The sequence below is a fragment of the Rhineura floridana genome, chromosome 7 (assembly GCF_030035675.1).
Source record: "Rhineura floridana isolate rRhiFlo1 chromosome 7, rRhiFlo1.hap2, whole genome shotgun sequence".
Classification (NCBI taxonomy): domain Eukaryota; kingdom Metazoa; phylum Chordata; class Lepidosauria; order Squamata; family Rhineuridae; genus Rhineura; species Rhineura floridana.
The window spans coordinates 28,962,894-28,985,287 of NC_084486.1; the positions used below are offsets into that span (position 1 = coordinate 28,962,894).

General features: G+C 40.8%; 1 protein-coding gene across 4 annotated transcripts in view; it reads right to left on the reverse strand.

Moving 5' to 3' along the window:
- RHOBTB1 (Rho related BTB domain containing 1) overlaps positions 1-10,981 on the reverse strand; it is an 83,565-nt gene extending 72,584 nt beyond the window's left edge. The window contains exons 1-4 of one of the 4 annotated variants that reach the window (XM_061635104.1): positions 10,804-10,981; positions 4,427-4,535; positions 1,492-1,602; positions 1,186-1,285 (exon numbers count right to left, since the gene is read on the reverse strand). The gene's annotated coding sequence lies outside the window, so the exon portion shown is untranslated. The remainder of the gene's footprint in view (positions 1-1,185; positions 1,286-1,491; positions 1,603-4,426; positions 4,536-10,803) is intronic. The other 3 variants (XM_061635107.1, XM_061635106.1, XM_061635105.1) reach the window with 3 other exon arrangements.
- Positions 10,982-22,394: the final 11,413 nt, after the last annotated feature.

Below are 22,394 nucleotides of genomic sequence, written 5' to 3' on the forward strand. Positions count from 1 at the left end.
TTGGGCTGATGGGAGTTGTAGTTCAAAAAAGTAACTTTTCCAAGCTCACCCCTCTGAATACAGCTTACCATGAAAACCCTATTCATAGGGTCGCCCATAAGTCGGGATCGACTTGAAGGCAGTCCATTTCCACTTTTTGGACTAATTAATTCTAAATTGAGAAATAAGTTGGGAACTGAAGAATCAGGAAAGCATTTATTTCTTTTCCAGACAATGAACAAGGAAGACAAAGGTGAAGAAGATGGAGATAACTGTAGCACCCAATATTTTAAGTTTCTTATGTTGACTTGTTAATATTGCCTAAATTTTATTTTTTAAAGAACTTTACATTTATCTACAAATAGTTAACCATTCAAAAATCCATCTGCACGTTTTGTTAATGTTGTTTGTTGTTGAAGAAAACTAACCAGAAGAACAATCTTACTGGTACAATTTAAAACCTTGTTTGATGGTGGTGATTCTGGCATATCATGACAAAAATATAATGATTAGAATCATAGAATACTATAGTTGGAAGGGGCCTACAAGGCCATCGAGTGCAACCCTCAGCTCAATGCAGGACTTCAATGTAATGCATACCCAATAGGTGGCTGTCCAGCAGCCTCTTGAACGCCTCCAGCGTTGGAGAGCCCACCACCTCCCCAGGTAATTAGTTCCATTGTCATTCTGCTCTAACATGACCTAAGTTCAACATAACTTACAGCTGACTATATCAGTGAAAAATCAGCTATTTGCTAGGAATATAGGAATCCTAAATTTAGGAATTTGCAGTCCAAGTCACTGGATCTGCATGTCCTGTTGCAAGGTTGCCCCAGGTAAACAGGTGCTTTATATATTTTATGACCTACGGATCAAAAGACAGTTGTTACAGACATTTTACAACCATGAAGCAAATCATTGTGCAACTTGAAACAGACATGATTCTGCAAGATGTATGCCAGTAAGAAACAGCGTTACCTTATTCTCCAGGATGAATAAAGCCACCTTTAGTCATAATATCTATGCGTCTGTCTTTGTGATCTTCCATAAGAGGAAAACAAGTGTTGTGTCTAGTCCCACATTCTGGCCAAAAGCAAACATGCCTTTTTTTTTTAACAAAGAGGTTCCTTTATATTACAGGTGGCAGAGATTTCATCTATCACTTCTTCTGTGACAAACATTTTTGGGCAATAAGTTTCTACTTACCATACAGAGAAAAAGGATGTTCATAGCCATCATTAAGAGCTTGTCTGAAAGGAATCCTTTGTTACAGACAACCTTTCACAAGAATCCTTACTGTTCTTCCCTGGAGAAGAAAAATACAGCATTTTACCACAATGTGAGTGAATTGGTTTCTATTTAGGACTATGCTACACCATTCTAAACCACCTAAATGGTAGCCTAGAGACCCAATCCACCATTTTGGAATCAACTATTTGCAGTAGAAGCAATTCTGAAAGGTCTGACCACTTGCTTCCTTCAATTATCTACTATTATGAATCATTGACTAACCTCAAATACCATCCTTGGCAGGGCTCAATATTTGCCCTCTCCCAATTTCACATTTTCTTAACTGATCAGCTTGTACCTCTGGGGTTTCTTTTATTTGAAGCCTGGGTATTCCTGGTAGAAATAAGAGACTTTCATAATGTGTGGCAAGTTAACCACACAGGTGAATGGACTTCATACACTCATTCCATTGCCTTCTTGTGCTTCCCATACACTTTAGCAAATTTACCTCCCTGTTATGTCTATACTTTATCACTGAATGCAATACAAATGTCACAGCTCACTGATATTGATATTTCTTGCTTTTAAGCAATATAATTTGGAAGAGAGTTGGTAAAACTAGTACTGAGAGGCAAATACCCAAAACCTTGGAATACTGCTTGTAAATGGATTTGAGTTTTCCAGAAAATAATCAGCCTGGAGCTTCCACCCCATAGTCTCTTAGCTTTGACTGTCTTCTCATTGATAACTCTAAGCTGCTCTAGGAGCCTTTTTTCAGCTGAACAGTGGGGTGAAAATTCCAACCAACAAGCAACATTTTGTATTGATATAGTCAGTTCATTTTATTCAAAGTTCATACATTCCTAGTAATTTTCACATGAACTTTGTAAAGGTGTCAGTGTCACTGCCCCAGTAATAATGTATTATTGACCTCAGATATCTGAGAGAGAATAGCTTGGCCATCCAACGAGATTGTGGCAGAAATTATTATTTATTATTTTATTTATTACATTTATACCCCACCTTTCTCTCCATGATAGAAACCCATTTGGGGAGGCTTACACATGGTTCCCAGGTGGTCTCCCATCCAGGCACTGACCACACCTGACCCTGCTTAGCTTCAGCAGGGTGCAGGCCTTATGTGCCTTCAGAGAAATTCATATAGAAATGTCTATATGATGTAATAAAATATATTTCAAATTTTGATTCTATAAAAATTGGGGAGATCTGGAATCTGATCCCTCCTCAGCTATGAATCTTACTTCTTTTGAACACTCTAAAACCACTACATAAATGCCAAGTATTATTGATAGCACACCTCCCTTATCTGCACCATCCATAAGAGCACACAGTATGGGAATCTCATCCTACAAATGCCCTGGCAGGATACCTTCACTTACAATTTTCAAAGTTTTCAGAACTGTAGTTGCAGAGCTCCAATAATCATACCTAGCTTTCTCCACTGTGCAAAGGATTTCCACACAAATTGTTATCACTGATCCAGATCTGACTCCTAATACCGATTCAATGCACAATGTGGCCATCATGCCCCATAAACCATGCTTTGCCCTTGTTTTTAATCTATATATGAGCAGTACTACTCTCAGCTTCTTTCCATTTGTTTTCAAGAGATCAAATCACATGCTTTACGATACCTTGTTTTCAGGAAGTATTACACAAGCCCACCCACACCCACAACCACTCAGCTGTTCTCCAGTAATCAGTCATTAACTAAATGACTTGTTTTCCTAAGGCTGTGTCCAGACCATTTCCCTTTATTTAGCCCCATTAGTGTGCTGTTTCTTCATGTTTCCTTTTTCTTTCATCTGTACAGTAATGGCTCTCTTCATAAGTATTTCACACTGTACAGGCGGGCCCCGCTTATATGGCAGGTTCCGTTCTGGACCCCCACCGTAAAGCGGAAATCGCCGTAAAGCGGAACCCCATTGAGTATAATGGGGCACGTCGCGCAAAAATGCCGCAAAATCGGCTTTAAAATGGGGAATGAAAGCTGCCGCATTAGTGGAACGCCGGTACAGGACTTCTGCAAAATGGAAACAGTGAATGGACACAGTCAGGAACAGAATACCAGCATCAGTTTGTCTGGTGAGCTACTGTAGGCTATCCACTTCTGAAATATTTCAAAACTTTTACACTGTTGTCACAGTGTTGTCAAGTAAGGGGGGTAGGGAATAATAATAATAATAATAGGTGCCTGGACTGATGTCCTTATGTTACAGGCTTCCCTGCCCATGCTCTATATCACTGTCTGTCACTGGCAGGAAATGCACAATGTTGTGATATCAGAATATGGGTAAGTTGTACTAGGCCTTACAGAGGCAGATGGGGAACTAGACATACCACTGCTATTCTTGGTGGCTACCAATGTATAATGCATCCTGCTTTAGCCGGAGGGTATGGGGACATATTGCAGCTGTTCAACATTACAGAAAAAAGCACTTATGACTATACCAACGAACCAAGGGCTGTATCCAATGCTGCCATTCTGATTGCACAACAGATTTCCACTTGTGCAACAGAACTCCCCCCTCACCAATAGCTCACTGTATACCTTCACAGCTGCTCCAGAAAGCTGAGGGACCCTCTGGAGCAGATTTTGGGGGCATGCATGGAGAGGAAAGGAAAGTCCTGCTGCATCAGGAGAAAGTTGCTTGCATAGTACTAGATTCAACCATAAGGGGTTTTTAAATGTTTATTACTGAGGAGGATTCTGGCCGCCATTCCTTCTGAGCAGGGGAGTCATGTAGACAATAGTAAATAGAACTGCTGTAGAAGACTGAACGTGTGCCAAGGATACTGATATCACAGGAATGCTTAGAGGAGGGTACCTAATATGGGGGCAGAGCATCACAGTAGCATAGAATAATAGGATGAGACCGTTGCTATGGCTATGACGAATGTAGGGGTATATATATTGGTACCCAACTGCCATTTTTTAGTCAAGTTATGTACTTTGTTCCAGTAAAGCGCTCTGCTGATTAAATAACCTTAAAACAGGCTTTGGCTTCATTATTGAGTCTCCTCCAAAAAGAACCTAGTCGTAAATTCCACAACATTACTTATCTGCTCCTTTTTAAGAAGGGGCATGACTACAGAGAGGATGGGTAATGGTAAAAGGATATAAAGAAGAGGGGTGAAGCTTGAAAGCCAATCACTCCAGCAAGATATATTTTCTACTTTCAGAACTGCTTCTTACCTGTAGGTCCTTCTCCAGGATCATGTGGGTTACTTTGTAAACATGTTTCAATCCATCACCAGATGACCTGCAAGATACCTTGCAGCTTCTTGTTTTTATATTTGTGCAACTATAAAACACAATGTATTTGTATTGGTGATCAACTAAAGTGATGTATTTCTGCAAATCCGCTTTTTGAAAATTAAAAGAAAAACTGAAATTGTTACAGGCAGGGACAGCCCAAGACATTTTGCTGCCTGAGGTGAAGGACAAGTAGTATGGCTTACTTACTAGCTCACTGATCCTCTCCAAAGAAACAGTATACCACTTTTTACACCACAGTTAAGAGCTCCTCACCTTTCCAAGGCCTACAAGCATTAGCTTTCATTTTTGGTAAGAGAGCAAATTGGTTACAAAACATACAAGAAAATTCTTCTGCAAGTAAGTAAACAGACCACTGGAAGCAAACAGCATAACCAGTAATCCTGCTTCAATTTCCCCAAAGCAACAGTTGTTAAGGGTACCCCACAGGTTGCTTCCAGACCTGCTAACTCCCATGTTAAAGCTCTCAGCCATCTTTTTATATCTCCAGATTCAAACAGCCAACTGCTCTCTTTTCTTACACCCTGAGCTCTGAGCTTGAAACCACAACCTGCAGGTATGTTATCTACAATTAAAATCTCTACTCCTAACCTTAGCTTCTATTGAACAAGTCACAGCCAATCTTTCCTATTAGCAAGAAAATAACCTTAAACAAGTAAAGGTCACAGAAGATTCATAACTTCAAACCACATAGAATGTAGCATCCACTGCAACATGGAGCAGCTCTGCTTGAGAAAGTGGAGGAAGCCAATGCAAGAACAGCAGCAACTACATGGTGGAGACTGCCACGAGAACAGCAGGTAGCACTTGGGGGAGGAGAGATCTAAAGAAGGAAGAGAAGATGCTGCCTCTGCTCTTCCTTCCTAACTTTCCCACCAATACTTTAAAAATCATCCTGCTTGTTAAAACAGATGGGGGGGGGATTGGACTAGTGGAATAGCAGGTTGGAGAGAAAGCAACTGTTCTCTAAATTTTGTTGCTTTGTACCTTTTACAAGGTACAACATGCATGGCCTTCAACTGGCAACCCTCACTAGAAAAGGCATGAGATGGAGCCACTCTCCAAAATCCTCAAAGTATGTATGCTACTGTACAATGGGATTCAAAGCTCATTTTATTAGGGAACAATGCCCAATGGCTTGATAAAAATAACCTTTTAAAAACACCCCAATTTATTCAAAATTACATTTTCAGAGACATCATGCCAATCTTTTCATAAGTTTGTAAAATTAGCCTGAGACAAATTCAAGATTTGCCCTTTACTGAAGTTCATATTACTGTACTCAAAATTTTGCCCATGTATTATGCTACATTCAAAATGTAGTGAAGGCAGTAAGTCTTTGGCAGGAAGGTTTAAACATGGAAACCAAGTGCCTGAGTAAACTGTGGGAATTGCCTTCATTTAGGTATATTTAAAATGGCCAGCTCTCTCCAATAGGCTCTAGCCTTGTCTTAGTCTGGTAGGTTGGAAAAACGAAGGCCCTTTCCAGTTTCTATGGATTCATTCTCTTCTGTAATATAGGCATTTGATAAGTGCCTGGTGTTCCAACGAAGTGGTGTATCAAATTTCCTTTATGAGAGCTCTAAATGATTAATGAAAGTGGAAAAAAGTGCAAGGTTGTGTCTTGCTTCTTCCATTTCAATTTTATCAGATAAAAAAGGCCATGTGCAGTATTAAGGTTACATACTATTCTTTCACTGCAGCTATGCCATAAAATGGAAAAAAGAACTTTGATCTAAATTAAGATATATAAATAATTAACAATATTAACAACAAAAGTTTAATGTCATGTGTAATGCTATAGAAAGCAGTTCTAGATGTAGGTAGTAGTTCTGGATGAAATGGATTTATGGGAAATAAATTTAGAGTAATCAACTATCTCATAGTAAAGATAATTTTACATATTGTGTATCATTCAACACTGTGTATACACCATATATAGTGCTTTAACTATGCAGTGTTTGTTAAGGATCTACAGACAGCCTAACATTGCAAACTACAAATGACTGAATTTGGTTTTCTTCAACAACTTTTTAGGAAGAATCACAGCTTAAAACTCCATTTCTAACTACACTTACTAGTAATACTTCCAAAAGAGATGCTTGAGATCAGAGTGTTAGCATGTAATAGCAAAGAAATTTAGGGCATATTCCAATCAAAATTTAAGCATACGTCCATGCCAATAAATAGAATTTTGGAAAGTGCTTAACTGCCTTTATATAAGAGTATATTCCATTGACTCAATGCACATCTAGGTAGGCGTGTTTGGGACTGCCTGTAATATGTACCACACAATGTGCCAGTCTCCTCTCTCTCTCTCTCTCTCTCTCTCTCTCTCTCTCTCATTATTTCAATAAAGTATTTCATAGGGTCTTCTGAGTCATACACCACTTAAGCAGAGGTGTTTGGGGTTGTTTAGTTAAAGCTGGTCTCAAAATCAATGTTGCCCTACTTACACTATCCATTTACTTGTGCAGTTGTTATTTCTAGCATATTCATTGTTTAGTCCTTCCATGTCCATTTTGAGCCAACCAGTCTGCAGTCCTATACACATTTACCTGGCTGGTAGCAGCAAGTCTCACTGAACTTGGTGGGACTTCCTTCTGAGTGGACAAGTACAGGATTATATAGCACGTTTTTAGGCTGCCTATACACACTTGCAACAAGATCTTCTTATGTACATTGACTGAAAAGTAATGCCCTCTGAGTATAATGAGTTTTAATTCCTTTAAGTATGATTTTAGATTGCAGTCTTACTTGGGAGTAATACTCAATGAACACAATCTACCTTACTTGCAAGTTTATATGGATAAAACCAGGATGAGATTCCTATCAGGGTGTATTCACTTTTAAGTTGAGGTTTTATTCTGTATTGTAAGCATCCCTTGAGTAAGCTACTGAAGAGGTGACATGGAAAAAGCTATTCATTATGCTTTAATTTGTTTTGCCTAAGCAACTTCCATTACACTTTGGAAAAACTGAGCACAATCCAGCCAAAGTTAATATACTGATACAAAATTGAGCCTAAGCAACTCAATGGAGCTTAAGTGTGCTTTACTTTGGCTAGATTATTTGTGCCCATTGTACTTTATAGATACTAAAGAGATAGGGACAAATCCCTGGTGGTGTGGGAGTGCTGGAGTTGGCTTTGTAGAATAAAAGTTAGATTTGAGGAGGAAAATAATAATAAAAAACAGGAGCGAAATGCTTGATTTGTGTAAAGCTCACAAGACCTTAGTTCTGGGACTCATTTACAACATCAGGGCTCAATCCTGAAATATATGTGCAGCATATCTGTTTCTTACAACTGACATACCTTATTTATACTAAAGAGCAAGACTCTCAAGGGTAAATATACTGTTATGAGCATGGGGGTTGGGATGGATGATTCCTGTGGGTCCCCTTTCCAGCCTCTGATCTGGAATCCTGTGCCTTGGAATGAGAAACTCTCTGCTGGTCAAAGGAGTCTTTTGTTAACCAAATAGATTGGCCAGGTAAGATAATGGGCCGGTCAGTTGCCTAGCAATGGTGAATGGGCCAGGGAGACCCTTTTGTCATTGAAACTCTGCAGGAGAGCCTCTCCCCCACTCCTGGCAGCTAGCAGAAGTTGTGCTTGTAGTTTTAGTGTGTCTAGAGAATTGCTGGGAACTGGAAGGCAGGCAGAGAGAGACTGGCTCTCTGCCCCATGGCCTTTGGGGTGCCTCCTGCAACCCAGATGGAAAGACTGGATATTGGACTGCTGATGCCTTGAACCCCTCTATTCTGAAGCTCAGGTTGGAATGTGTGTAAATAAACAAACCATATTTCATAAAGACACAGCAGTCTCTGCTGACCTTCTCCCCAAAGGAAACCAAACCCTGGAGGAGCGCAGAGACCCCCAAAATCTCACCACTCGGAGACTGGGGGAGGCGAGCAACAATACCTTCCAAGCAAACCGGAGCATCATCAACTCTTTTTCTTTAGAAATTAAACTCTTTTATAGGAAGCAGCTTTAACACATACACTAGCTAACAATATAAGAGTTGCTGTGAGAAGACAAAAAATTAAAGAGGATTGTTAGTACTATTTTGTACTGTGCAAGAACATTTTTATGACTACTTGATGACCCATTCATCCTTCCTTAAACTGATTGCTTATTAACAACCATGGATCAGGAGAGGGTATTTTCTTCAGTAGCAGCTAATATTTAGGACAGTAGATGTTTGTTTGCTTTCCTAAATGGGCAATTTACCAGCAGCTGACAGTTTCGAATTGAGAGAAGAACAAAGAGAGTTGCAAGTTTAACTGAACTAGAAGCAGAAGCGGGTTGTAGGGATCCACACTGTGACTTTCTAGAGAGCAGTAGTTTTGTTGCACACTTTAGAATCCAGTATGATGTGCTATTCATAGGGTTTTTATGGTAAGAGGTATTCAGAGGTGGTTTACCATTGCCTTCCTCTGAATCTGGATGAATCTTAGTCTGGTGTCTCAGCTCTGACCCTTCCGCCTTGGGTGACCCTGCTAGGAGTCTAGCCTCTTGGTCTAGACTCCTGACGGCATTGCTCTCAGCCTCTTCAACACTCTCAAACTGCCTCACCAAATTAAGACGTGCATCATAGAGGGAGCTACAACTATAACTATGGAATGCTTTAAAAGAAATGGGGGTGCCACAGCATCTGATTGCCCTGATGAGCAACCAATACTCTGGACAAAAGGCTACTGTAAGGACAGAATATGGAGAAACCGATTGGTTCCCCATCAGAAAGGGTGTTAGGGGTGTATTTTATCATCCTAGTTGTTTAAACTATACACAGAACATATCATATGGAAAGCAGGATTGGACCAAGATGAAGGAGGTGTGAAAATTGGAGGAAGAAATTTCAGTAATTTAAGATATGCAGATGATACCATACTACTAGCAGAAACCAGTAATGATTTGAAACGAATGGTGATGAAAGTTAAAGAGGAAAGCACAAAAGCAGGACTACAGCTGAACGTCAAAAAGACTAAAGTGATGACAATAGAAGATTTATGTAACTTTAAAGTTGACAATGAGAACATTGAACTTGTCAAAGATAATTAATACCTTGCCACAGTCATTAACCAAAATGGAGACAATAGTCAAGAAATCAGAAGAAGCCTAGGACTGGGGAGGGCAGCTATGAGAGAACTAGAAAAGGTCCTCAAATGCAAAGATGTATCACTGAACACTAAAGTCAGGATCATTCAGACCATGGTATTTCCGATCTCTATGTATGAAAGTGAAAGTTGAACAGTGAAAAAAGTGGATAAGAGAAAAATCAACTCATTTGAAATGTGGTGCTGGAGGAGAGCTTTGCGGTTACCATGGACTGCGAAAAAGACAAATTGGTTGTTAGAACAAACTAAACCAGAAGTATCATTAGAAGCTAAAATGATGAAACTGAGGTTATCATACTTTGGACACATAATGAGAAAACATGATTCATTAGAAAATACAATAATGCTGGGAAATACAGAAGGGAGTAGGAAAAGAGGATAACCAAATAAAAGATGGATTGATTCCATAAGCCACAGATCTGAACTTACAAGATCTGAACAGGGTGGTTTATGCTACTGGAGGTTGCTGATTCATAGGGTTGCCATAAGTTGTAATCGACTTGAAGGCATATAACAACAACATGATGTCCTAAATAAAACAGATGCAATACAAAGACATAACCCTCTAGCGTGCTGTCATTCTCAAAGGATACTAAAGCTGTAACCCTACACACTTACTTGGGAGTAAGCACCTCAGAACAGACATCTGCAGGATTGCACAGCAGATGTGTAGCACTACCCATGGCCTTCTCACATTAGAAGTAGTGTACAAATAAGTAAAAGTTAATGCAAGAGTGAGAAAGTCCTATTTGTGATAAGCTCCATGGTCTTCTTTAGTATATATCACGAAACTCTTAGTACTTTAATACAGGCTAACAGTACAAATATTATACACTGTATATAATGTGGAAATGCTATATTTAATACTATGCACATGCTTCAGCTTAGTATGTAATATGTAACTTAGGCATGGTAAATTTCATTGTTATCATCATCTTAGTTAAGCTTTCGCCTGGAGAACATGTAAAAATTGCCACTCCAAATCAAGAAAGGAGAATGGAGGCTTTAAGACAAAAAACCACAAGTTTTCCACTCAACCCCTTTTCGCTCTTCGCCTGGAGCCGCTTTGCCCCTCCCTCTCGGGTGCCCCCTTTCCCCTAGCTTGCCTTCGCCCTCGGTCTGCCCCCAAGTGCCGCTCGCCCTGCTAACAGCCTTCGCCAGCGGCCCCGCGCGTTCACCTGGCAGAAGGAGACTCCTCGGAGAGGCTCGCAACGCGCTCGAGTCAAGAGGAGGCACCAGAACTTCTTGTCGCCGCCGCCTTTGGAACTCGCCTGTCAGCGCCGGAGCGTCTTTTTCTCCCTCTTTCTCCGTGGCGCGCGCCCTGCCGGCTGCTCCACGGCGTCACACTCCGCCCAGCCTTCCTTCCCTTAGCTGGGACAAGCGGAGCAGAAGCTGCCAAGTCACGTGACCGCCTGCAGCCGCGGAGGCCAAAGAGGGGAGGGAGAAAGAAAAGGGGGGGGAGAAAGAGAAGGGGGGGAGAGAGGGTTATGGGCTGTGTGTTGCTCGGGGCCCGAAATGAATGAACACTTTTCCTCTCTCACACCTTTCCCCCATTCTTTTCTTACTCTTGGATTTAATGGGCTTGCGAAGCTACCTTCCTCGCTTTTTTCCCTACCCCCTTTACAACTTTATATATACAAATAGGGGTGTAGTCGTGGGGGGGATGTCTAAGACTTCTTTTTGGGGAGCAGGGTCTCTGCACGGTCCCTATTTCTCCAGCTTCCTATTAGCCAATCAGCATGAAAGGGGAGTGTGTTAGCCTTCAGAAGAGGCTTCTGACATGCTTCCTTGTCTTTCCTACTGAGAAGACTCTTTAAAGTAGCTAACTCTCTCCCCTTTCATGTTTATTGGCTCCTAGGGACATCTGCTGCTGTGAGAGAAGACATTAACATAAATCTCATTGTCAACTCAGCAGTAAAAGGGGGGGCTGTTGTGACTGACCTGAAGGGCCCTGGCACTTTTGAATTTGCCAGTACACTACAGTAAACAAAATATGCATAAGATACAGACTGACATTATTCGTGCGCCCAGAAAGACAGCCAACTGCTGAAACTAAGGTCGTGCAAGTCCTATTTATTTATTTATAACATTTTATTTATTTATTTATCAAATCCTAGGTCCTAAGCACAATTCCTTGCACCCTGCAGTGGTGGCTGGGCCCATTGGGACTGGTGGGGCGGAAGGCAGAGTGGAGCGAAAATCAAGGGCAGTCATAGCACACCCAAGTGATTGTAAGAGGACTGGCTGAGGGCAGACTGAGGCTGGTGGGGCACTGCCCCACTTGTCCTCTTGTCCCACTTGTCTAAGCCCTTGCTGGCTTGGACACAAGCCCCAGAGAATTCAGCCACACTTCATTCCTAATAAATAAGTACTGGGTTGGGCTGCAGACATATAAAAGCATTTCTCTTCACTTTTTCCTCTTTCCAAGTAGGGTGCCAGCTTTTTCTTTGGGCACAGCAACTGTGCCTGCCATATCGGCATGGCACCAAACAGTTTAGCAGCTGAATATTGTCCTTTCGGATAGGGATGGAAAGATCTGCCTGTTTCGGTTCTCTCAGTTTCTCATTTTTCCAATGTTAAATTCAGTTCTCAACATTTTTGCAGCAATCTGTGAATTTTTTTTTAATCCTCATGAAAATTCTCCATCATTTTAGTGTGAATTTCTCCAAATAAACACTTTTTGTAGGCAGTTATGACAAAGGGACACATTTTTGCAAGCCTTTTCTCACCATGTCAAGCCTTTTTGCATGTTATTTTCACTCACGTATTCATTTTTATGCACACTTTCCCCTAATACATGCATTTTTATAAATGTTCTTTAGTTGGTGAACTGCATCCCAAAATTCTAATATATGCAAATTTCAAAGGATATGTTTCTGTTTTCATCTTGTTTCAGAAATTGCTTATTTGATAAATTCTGCTTGAAATGCGAACTGAATCAAAATTCTCACCCATCCCTACTTTCAGATAGAGATTAAAGTGATGGGGAAAAGATCACCTGCTAAATTACTGCAGGCCAGCCTGTGTTCAAAGGCAATAGAGCAAGACCAGAAGCAATACGCATGCGCTCACACACGCGTGCGCGCATACACAGCTGCCAACTCTACCTTTCATAAATTGAGGAGGATGAGTTCAGTGGCACTCATAGAGTTGGAAGGGGTCTTGTAGGCCATACAGTTCAACCCCTGTTCAATGACTGCAGCCTGCATAGTTATCACCTTTTTTCAAGCAAGTTGTCCTCCCTTTAGCAACTATGGAATAGAAATTTTACAAATTCTCTCCATGGAGTGGTAATGGGCAAGTAGGTAGAGGCAGCCCTCAGGTGTCAGATTCTGTGGGGTGGTGACCGGCATCCGCCACCCCCTGACCATTACCCTCTTGGCAAGCAGTTGGGTATGTGCTACATGACTGATCATGCACCCCCTATACTAGCCTGTTGCCTTTAGGTGCAGTAGAGGACACTATCCTATCACCTTTGTGGAAGCTTAATTCCACCGCAGTCAGCTTCTGTAGATAGAACTAGAGGAGAAAGGAACCATCTTGTCCTTTACCTTAGGCAGCAAATCTCTTGGGTTTACCCTGAAAGCGGAAAAGCTGAATTTCTGCTTGCTGCAAGAGCAGAAATCCAGGTGCCAACTTTATAGGAGAGTGTATGTGGAGTAAACTGGTAAGTGGAAGCATTTCCAACTTACTTCCAAGTGAATATATTTGACACTCAGACTGTAGTAGATCTGGTGCTCCTGCAAAGATTGGAACATGTTTTATTGCTGTGACTAATACCCATTAAAGCCAAATGGAATGCAAGGTTATTGACTATGCAGTGTGCCACCTTTACACGGGTTTCTGAACCTCTTACACCAGAAGGTTATCACAAGAAATGCCATCTTGTCCATTTAAAAGCAGCTTAAAGATAAGCTCTGAAACAATTAAAAAGGGTTGGTAATGCATTTTTATAGGGGAGAATGCAACAGGGTTATCTGCTCACATATTCATTACAAAAGTAATTGTTTTGGCACAGTCTAAGTTCAGAATGCCAAAACTTGTTATGAAATCAAAGAATGTAATCTTTCAAATGTAAAAAATGATTTCTGACATAAACAGGGGTACAGTGAGGGCCACGAGAAAAAGCCACTTTATAGTGTAATCCTCCTAACCAATTTACTGTTGAACTACAACCTGGGAGACCAGGGTTCGAATCCCCACCCAGCCACGAAGCTCACTGGCTGACCTTGGGCCAGTCACTGCCTCTCAGCCTCAGAGGGAGGCAATGGTAAACCCCCTCTGAATGCTGCTTACCATGAAAATCCTATTCGTAGGGTCACCATAAGTCGGGATCGACTTGAAGGCAGCCCAATCTATTGATTTCAGCAAAGAGTCTTGTGGCACCTTAAAGAATGATATATTGTGGCATAACTTTTTATCACCCTATTTGTTTAATCTATACGCAGAACATATACGGAAAGCAGGACTGGACCAAGATGCAGGAGGTGTGAAAATTGGAGGGAGAAATATCAATAATTTAAGATATGCAGATGATACCATACTATTAGCAGAAACCAGTAATGATTTGAAACGAATGCTGATGAAAGTTAAAGAGGAAAGCACAAAAGCAGGACTACAGCTCAATGTCAAAAAGACTAAAGTAATGACAACAAAGATTTATGTAACTTTACAGTTGACAATGAGGACATTGAACTTGTCAAGGATTATCAATACCTCGGCACAGTCATTAACCAAAATGGAGACAATAGTCAAGAAATCAGAAAAAGGCTAGGACTGGGGAGGGCAGCTGTGAGAGAAGTAGAAAAGGTCCTCAAATGCAAAGATGTATCACTGAACACTAAAGTCAGGATCATTCAGACCATGGTATTTCCAATCTCTATGTACAGATGTGAAAGCTGGACAGTGAAAAAAGCAGATAAGAGAAAAATCAACTCATTTGAAATGTGGTGTTGGAGGAGAGCTTTGCAGTTACCATGGACTGCAAAAAAGACAAATAATTGGGTGTTAGAACAAATTAAACCAGAACTGTCACTAGAAGCTAAAATGATGAAACTGAGGTTATCATACTTTGGACACATAATAAGAAGACATGATTCATTAGAAAAGACAATAATGCTGGGAAAAACAGAAGGGAGTAGAAAAAGAGGAAGGCCAAACAAGAGATGGAGTGATTCCATAAAGGAAGCCACTGACCTGAACTTGCAAGATCTGAACAGGGTGTTTCATGACAGACGCTCTTGGAGGTCACTGATTCATAGGGTCGCCATAAGTCGTAGTCGACTTGGAGGCACATAACAACAACAACAACTAGTCATGGACCGGCACATGGGCGGTGGATACAGACTCAGTCGTCCTGTCTCAAGGACCGAGGCAGTTGAGTAGTTTGGCAGCTATATCCATGACTGAGCAGTCCTATTCAGGATCCACTCTGCTCAACCCATATGGGGAGGGGGCTAGAAAAGGTGCCCTAAACATAGTCTGCCTCATCTCTCTCCCTGACTGGATCACTGCATCTAGTGGGGTCACCACTTAGCGGTCACAAAAGACAATTGAATTTGGAACATGGAATATACCGACAATACAGATAGTGAACGTCCTGATCGCAGGACTGCCATCATCGTGAGGGAGTTGAGACGTTTTAATATTGACATAGCAGCATTCCAAGAAACTCAAAGAGCAGGAGAGGAACAATTGAAGGAAGAAAGTACTGCCTGAACAAGAAAGACGAATACATGGAGTAGGTTTTGCTATTAAAAATGATCTTGTGAAGCTCTTGTCAGAAGTTCCTACTGGCATTAATGAACAACTCTCAACTCTCCAGTTAAAACTCACCAAAAACCAGCAGGCAGCTATTCTAAGTGCTTATGCACCAACATTAGATGCTGATGAAGACATCAAGGAAAATTTTTATGCCCAGCTGGACACCATCTTAGCAGAGATACCTAAGGAGAATAAAATTATCCTCCTGGGCGATTTCAATGCAAGAGTTGGGTGTGATTTTGATTTATAGCCAGAAACCATTGGGAAAGAATTGGCAATAGCAACCTGAATGGAATTCTACTTCTGACTAAATGTGCAGAGCATAATCTTGTTATTACAAACACACACTTTTGCCAGAAAGATAAATTTAAAACATCATGGAAGCACCCTCGGTTTTGAAGCACTGGCATCTCCTGAATTATGTAATTGTCCGTGCCAGAGATCGTCGTGATGTACTCCTCACTAGGGCCATGACGAGTGCCGATGACTGCTGGACAGATCACCAATTAATTCGATCCACTATGGTCATTAATATTGTTCCTTAACATAGGCTCCAAGGAAGAAAACCAAGGTGTAAAATGAACATCCACACCCTTCAAGATCCTATTAAGTGAGCTTGCTTTCAAACAACTCTCAAGAAACATCTACCTATGGATCTCCCTGAAAACGTCAAGGAACACTGGATTAAACTGAAGACTTCCATTATTGCAGCATGTGAACAAACTATTGGATACCAAACTAAGAAACATCAGGACTGGTTTGATGAGAACGATAGTGAGATTGAACATATCATTGACAAGAAAAGGAAAGCCTTCCAGATATGGCAAAAAGACATTAACTGTGCTGCTAAGAACAACATCTATGCAAGTGCAGAGACTGAGGTCCAAAGAAGAACTAGAGAACTTAAGAACGCCTGGTGGATAAAGAAAGCTCAAGAAATCCAGCATTTTGCAGATGCTCATGATGCATGGGGCTTTTTTAATGCCAAAAGGCCATCTATAGACCAACATATTATGGTACAAATCCCTTACGTTCAATAGATGGTGCCAAACTTCTAAAGGATAAAGAATCTATTGCACTGCATTGGAAAGAGCATTACCATGTCCTCCTTAATCGTAACTCTATTGTGGCTGGTGAGATCTTCTTGCAAATCTCACAACAATAAATTAGAGATGAGCTTGAGTATCCCCTAATTTTAAGTCAGTAAAGCCAATAACAAATAATAAAGAATAACAAAGCTAGTGGAGCTGATGGGATTCCTGCTGAAGTCTTTAAAGAAGGTGGGCCTGAACTTACACAACTTCACAAGTTCATCGAAAAAATCTGGATGAGGGAGGAGATCCCAGAAGACTTTAGGGATGCCATTATTATCACTCTTTTCAAGAAGGGTTTCTTCAATGCAAGAGTTGGGTGTCATTTCTTCTTCAAGAAGAACAGATTGTGGGAACTATCAAGGCACCTCTCTTCTAGCTATTGCAGGTAAAATCCTTGCAAGGATCCTCGCAAATCGCCTCCTACCTATCTCAGAAGACATCCTCCCTGAATCCCAAAATGGTTTCCACCCTTCCAGAGGGACAGTGGACATGATCTTCACTGCACGACAGCTTCAAGAAAAATGCAGGGAACAAAACCGACCTCTGTATATGGCGTTTATTGATCTGACTAAGGCCTTTGATACTGTAAACCGAACTACTCTCTGGACCATCCTTCTGAAAATTGGATGCCCTGATAAATTTGTGAATATTTTGCAACTCCTTCATGACAACATGACGGCGACAATTTTGGATAACAATGGCTCTCAAAGTGATCCAGTCAAAGTGGGATCAGGTGTCAAACAGGGATGCATCATTGCTCCGATCTTATTTGCTATTTTCATCGCCATGTTTCTACACCTTGTTGAGGGGAAATTTTCCACTGGTATGGAAATCACATATCGAACAGATGGAAAGCTTTTTAAGCTCAGTAGGCTGAAAGCAAAAACTAAGGTAATTACAACCTCTGTTGTAGAACTTCAATATGCCAATGATAATGTAGTCTCCGCACATTCAGAGGATGATCTTCAAACTATCCTAAATGTCTTTGCAGAAGCATATGGAAAGCTTGGGCTCTCACGTAACATCAAAAACACCAAAGTGCTTCATCAGCAGGTGCAAACCAATCCCTCTGTAGCACCATCAATCCAGCTTAATGGTGCGATGCTGGAGAATGTCGATCACTTTTCTTATCTTGGTAGCCATCTCTCTGTAAAAGCTGACATCAATGCTGAAATTCAACATCGTCTGAGCTCTGCGAGTGCCGCATTCTCCCAAATAAAATGTAGAGTGTTCGAGGATCGGGATATTCGCAGGGAGACCAAAATGCTTATTTACAAAGCCATTTTACTACCAACCTTACTGTACGCCTGTGAAACATGGACCATCTATAAACGCCACTCCCAACTTCTTGAAAGATTCCACCAACACTGCCTCTGGAAAATTCTGCAAATTACTTGGGAAGATAGGCAGACTAATGTTAGCGTATTGGAAGAAGCAAGAACTACCAGTGTTGAAACAATGATCCTCCAACATCAACTTCGCTGGACCAGCCATGTTGTTCGAATGCCTGATCACCATCTTCCAAAGCAGCTACTTTACTCCTAACTGAAGGATGGAAAACGGAACATCGGTGGACAGCAAAAGAGATTTAAAGATATTCTTAAAGCTAATCTAAAACAATGTAACATGAGCATCGAGAACTGGAAGCCTTGGCCCATGAGCGTCCCAATTGGAGGTCGGCCATTATCAAAGGTGCTATGGACTTTGAAGAAGCACAAGTACAGGGCGATAGGGACAAACAAGCTAAGCGGAAGGTACGTCAAGCAAATCCTCATTGTGACCATCTTCCATCTGGAAACCTATGTCCTCACTGTGGGATCCTGTGTGGATCCAGCATTGGTCTCCACAGTCACTTACGGACTGTTAAAGACCTTACCCTGGAAGACAATCTTAGTCAGCCACAACTGATCACCAATGAATGAATGAATGAAAAAAATGAATGGTTTGTAGAATGAAAGAAAGAACACTCACAAACACTTCTTAGCCACCCTGAGAGTAAGGTAAGCGCACGCACACACACACACACACCCCACCCATGAGAATGTCACTTAATTTTTTCTTTCTACTTTCATATTTTTTGAATACAATTTCTTTTCTCAGAAATTCATGGAGAATGATCTTTACAAAAGATAAAAAATGTCAATGCAGCATTACAGTGAACATTACCTCCTAGTAAATATGTTTTAGCCTAAAGCTTGTTCACTACTTTGTGACATTTTAATTGGTTCTCATAAAAGGTATTTTGATACTGCGGCTTGTGGATGTTTTAGCCTGCAGCCTGATCCTTTAAGAGTTTATGTGGAAGATCTTATGAGTGCAATGTGTTTAGGGTTTTAATGATATTTATTAGTTAAAATGTTTATACCCTGACTTTCTATCACAGAGGCTAGCCAAAGCAGCTAACAATAATCATAATTAAAATATGCAAAACAGTCTGCTAAGCTAATTGGTATCTATCTATCATTTCTCATTTACAATAATTATTTAGAGATGACAGAAACCATAAATGTAATTTTTCAACTGACCCCATTTTCGAAGGAATAGGATTAGAACTCAGATTTTCTTCTTTATCTTGCAGTATACCTACTGCTAGAAGCCACTTAGGAAAGGAAGTAGGTGGGCTGCAGTTAGGAACACAGATGAAGAGGGAGCAGAACTTCTTGTCATTATCAGGGTCACCAACATCTTGTTCTAGTGTGTATATTCTCCCCACGACCACCACCACACTGTATCCTAGGTTGCATCATGCTTCTTTTGTCCCATAGAACTGAAAAGTGTCTACCGAGAACAGAATCCACCCTTATCCGCATGGTACTAAAGCAGGGATGGAAGAATCTGTCTGTTGTGGTTCTCTCTGTTTCTCATTTTTCAAGTTTTAAATTCAGTTCTCCACATTTCTGCAGCAGTTTGCAATTTTTAAAAAAATCCTCATTAAAATTCTTCAGCATTTTCATGTGAATTTCTCCTAATAAAAATATTTTTGTATGCAGTTTTGACTAATGTACATTTTGCAAGCACTTTCTCCTAATATAATGCACTCTTGTATGTTATTTTCATAGAATCATACAGTCAAAGAGTTTGAAGAGGCCTATAAGGCCATCGAGTCCAACTCCCTGCTCAGTGCAGGAATTCAACCTAAAGCATACAGGTGGCTGTCTAGCTGCCTCTTGAATCTCTCCAGCGTTGCAGAGCCCACCACCTCCCTGGGTAATTGGTTCCACTGTCATACCACTCTGATAGCTTTGGAAGTTTTTCCTGATGTTCTGTCGAAATCTGGCTTGCTCTACCTTGAGCCCATTATTCCATGTCGTGCACTCTGGGATGATCGAGAAGAGATCCTGGCCCTCCTCTGTGTGACAACTTTTAACCCTTCTGTGAGAAGCGTGCTATCATACCTCCCCTCAGTCTTCTCTTCTCAAGGCTAAACATGCCCAGTTCTTTCAGTCTCTGCTCATAGCACTTCATTTCCAGTCCCCTGATCATCCTTGTTGCCCTCCTCTGATCTGTTCCAGTTTGTCTGCATCCTTCTTAAAGTGTGGTGTCAAACTAGACACAGTATTCAAGATGAGGCCTAACGAATGCCAAATAGAGGGGAACTAGTACTTCACACAATTTGGAAACTATACTTCTGTTAATGCAGCCTAAAACAGCATTTGTCTTTTTGGCAGCCAAATCGCACTGTTGGCTCATATTCGGTTTGTGATCAACAACAATTCCAAGATCCTTCTCGCATGTAATATTGCAGTATCCTCCATCTTATAACTGTGCATTTGGTTTCTTTTTCCTAGTTGTAGAACTTTGCACTTGTCCCTGTTAAATTTTATTCCGTTGTTTTCAGTGCAATGCTCCAGCCTATCAAGATACTTTGAATTTTGTTTTTATCCTCCAGGGTATTAGCCATCCATCCCAATTTTGTATAATCTGCACATTGGATAAACATTCCCTGCACCTCTTCATCCAAATCATCAATAAAAATGTTGAAGAGCACTAGGCCTGGGACTGAGCCCTGCGGTACCCCACTCATTATCTCCCTCAGTTTGAGAAGGAACCATTGATAAGTACTGTTTGAGTAAGATTCTGTAGCCAACTGTGGATCCACCTGATAGTTGTTCCATCCAGCCCACATTTAGTGAGCTTGATCATCTGGATGTAATGGGGCACTTTGTCAAAAGCTTTGCTGAAGTCAAGATACATTACTTCCATATATTACATCGAAATATATTACATCCACAGTCTACCAGGGAGGTTACCCGATCTAAAAATGATATTCATCTCACAGGATTTGTTTTTGACAAATCCATGTTGGCTTCTAGTAACCACTGCATTGTTTGCCGCCCTGGGCTCCTACTGGGAAAAAGTGGGGGATATAAATCTAATAAAGAATAAATAAAATAAGGTGCTGACAGACTGACCAGTTTATAATCTGCTCCAGAATTTTCCCAGTGATTGATGTCAGGCTGACTAGTCTGTAGTTCCCAGGTTCCTCCCTTTTGCCCTTTTTGAAGATAGGGACAACATTAGCCCTCCTCCAGTTATCCGGCGCTTCACCCATCCTCCGCGATTTTGCAAAGATAATAAACAGCGGTTCTGAGAGTTCTTCAGCCAGTTCCTTCAATACTCTAGCATGGAGTTCATTGGGCCTTTGAAATTTTCACTAATATTTATTTTATGCAATTTTCTCCCCAATGTATGTATTTTTATAAACATCCTTTGGTTGGAGAACTGCATATCAAGATTCGGATAAGTGTGAATCTTGAAGGATGGCTCTGTTTCAGTTCTCATATTGTTTCAGAAAGTGCTGGTTTGATAGATTTGGTTTTAAATATGAACTGCATGGAATTTATCCTCCATCCCTATACTGCAGTAACCCCATGGGTTCAGTTTCTTGGTCATGTTAGTGAATGACAAGGAACCAGAGCTTGGAAAAGTTACTTTTTTGAACTACAACTCCCATCAGCCCCAGCCAGCATGGCCACTGGATTGGGCTCATGGGAGTTGTAGTTCAAAAAAGTAACTTTTTAAAGCTCTGCAAGGAACTCAGTTGTAACATTTATATTCCATCCTTTCTCAAAGGAGTTTAGAGTAGTGTTTTTAACTTGGTACAAACACTGTGAGCTCAGGTAGGCTGACAAATAGTGACTTGCTCAAGATAATCCATAGGCTTCACAGCCGAATATGCTTCTCACAACTCTTTGTCACTGTACTCGACTAGTTGTGTCTTCTTATATCTGATTATTTATTTATTGCTTGCACAGGATACCTCTATCAACAAGCAGATAAACACAGACAATGGGAAGGGTAGTTTAATGGTGCAGTCCTACATATGTCTTCTCAGAGATAAGTCCCATTGAGTTTAGTGGGATTTATTCCCAAATAACTGAATAAAGAATTGCAGCCTGAGTTTCAGTTTGGCAAAGTTTGTATGAAAAGGCATACCTGAGCAGTTTGGCAACTACAAACTAGGAAATCTGCAAACATTTACCTAAGTAGTCCTATTCATTGTGATCACAGTAATATATTTGCACAACTGATGACACTAAGTTGGAAGTCTCACATGTTTGCTAAAAACAGGTCCCTGATCATCAAAACTGAATTGGGCAATTCCAGGCAGACAGCTAACAATGTTGGGTTATCTTTGTGTCAACTTAGATGGAAAAAATCAGACCTTGCATTGGTCTCATATTTTTAGGTTTCCTGGATTTTATTGTAAAGCAAACAACAAGAGATAACAACCAGCTAATTAGGTTGCACTCTGCACTTTAAAGCACAGGCCTGTATTAATGTTTAATGACTCTCCCCATCCATTATTAGTTTTAATTAAAAAAATGGTCTACTTTGTGTGACATGCACAATTGACACAATTAAAAACTGTACTCTCATTTCCTTTTATCTCAGTAAAGATTCTCAAGGCA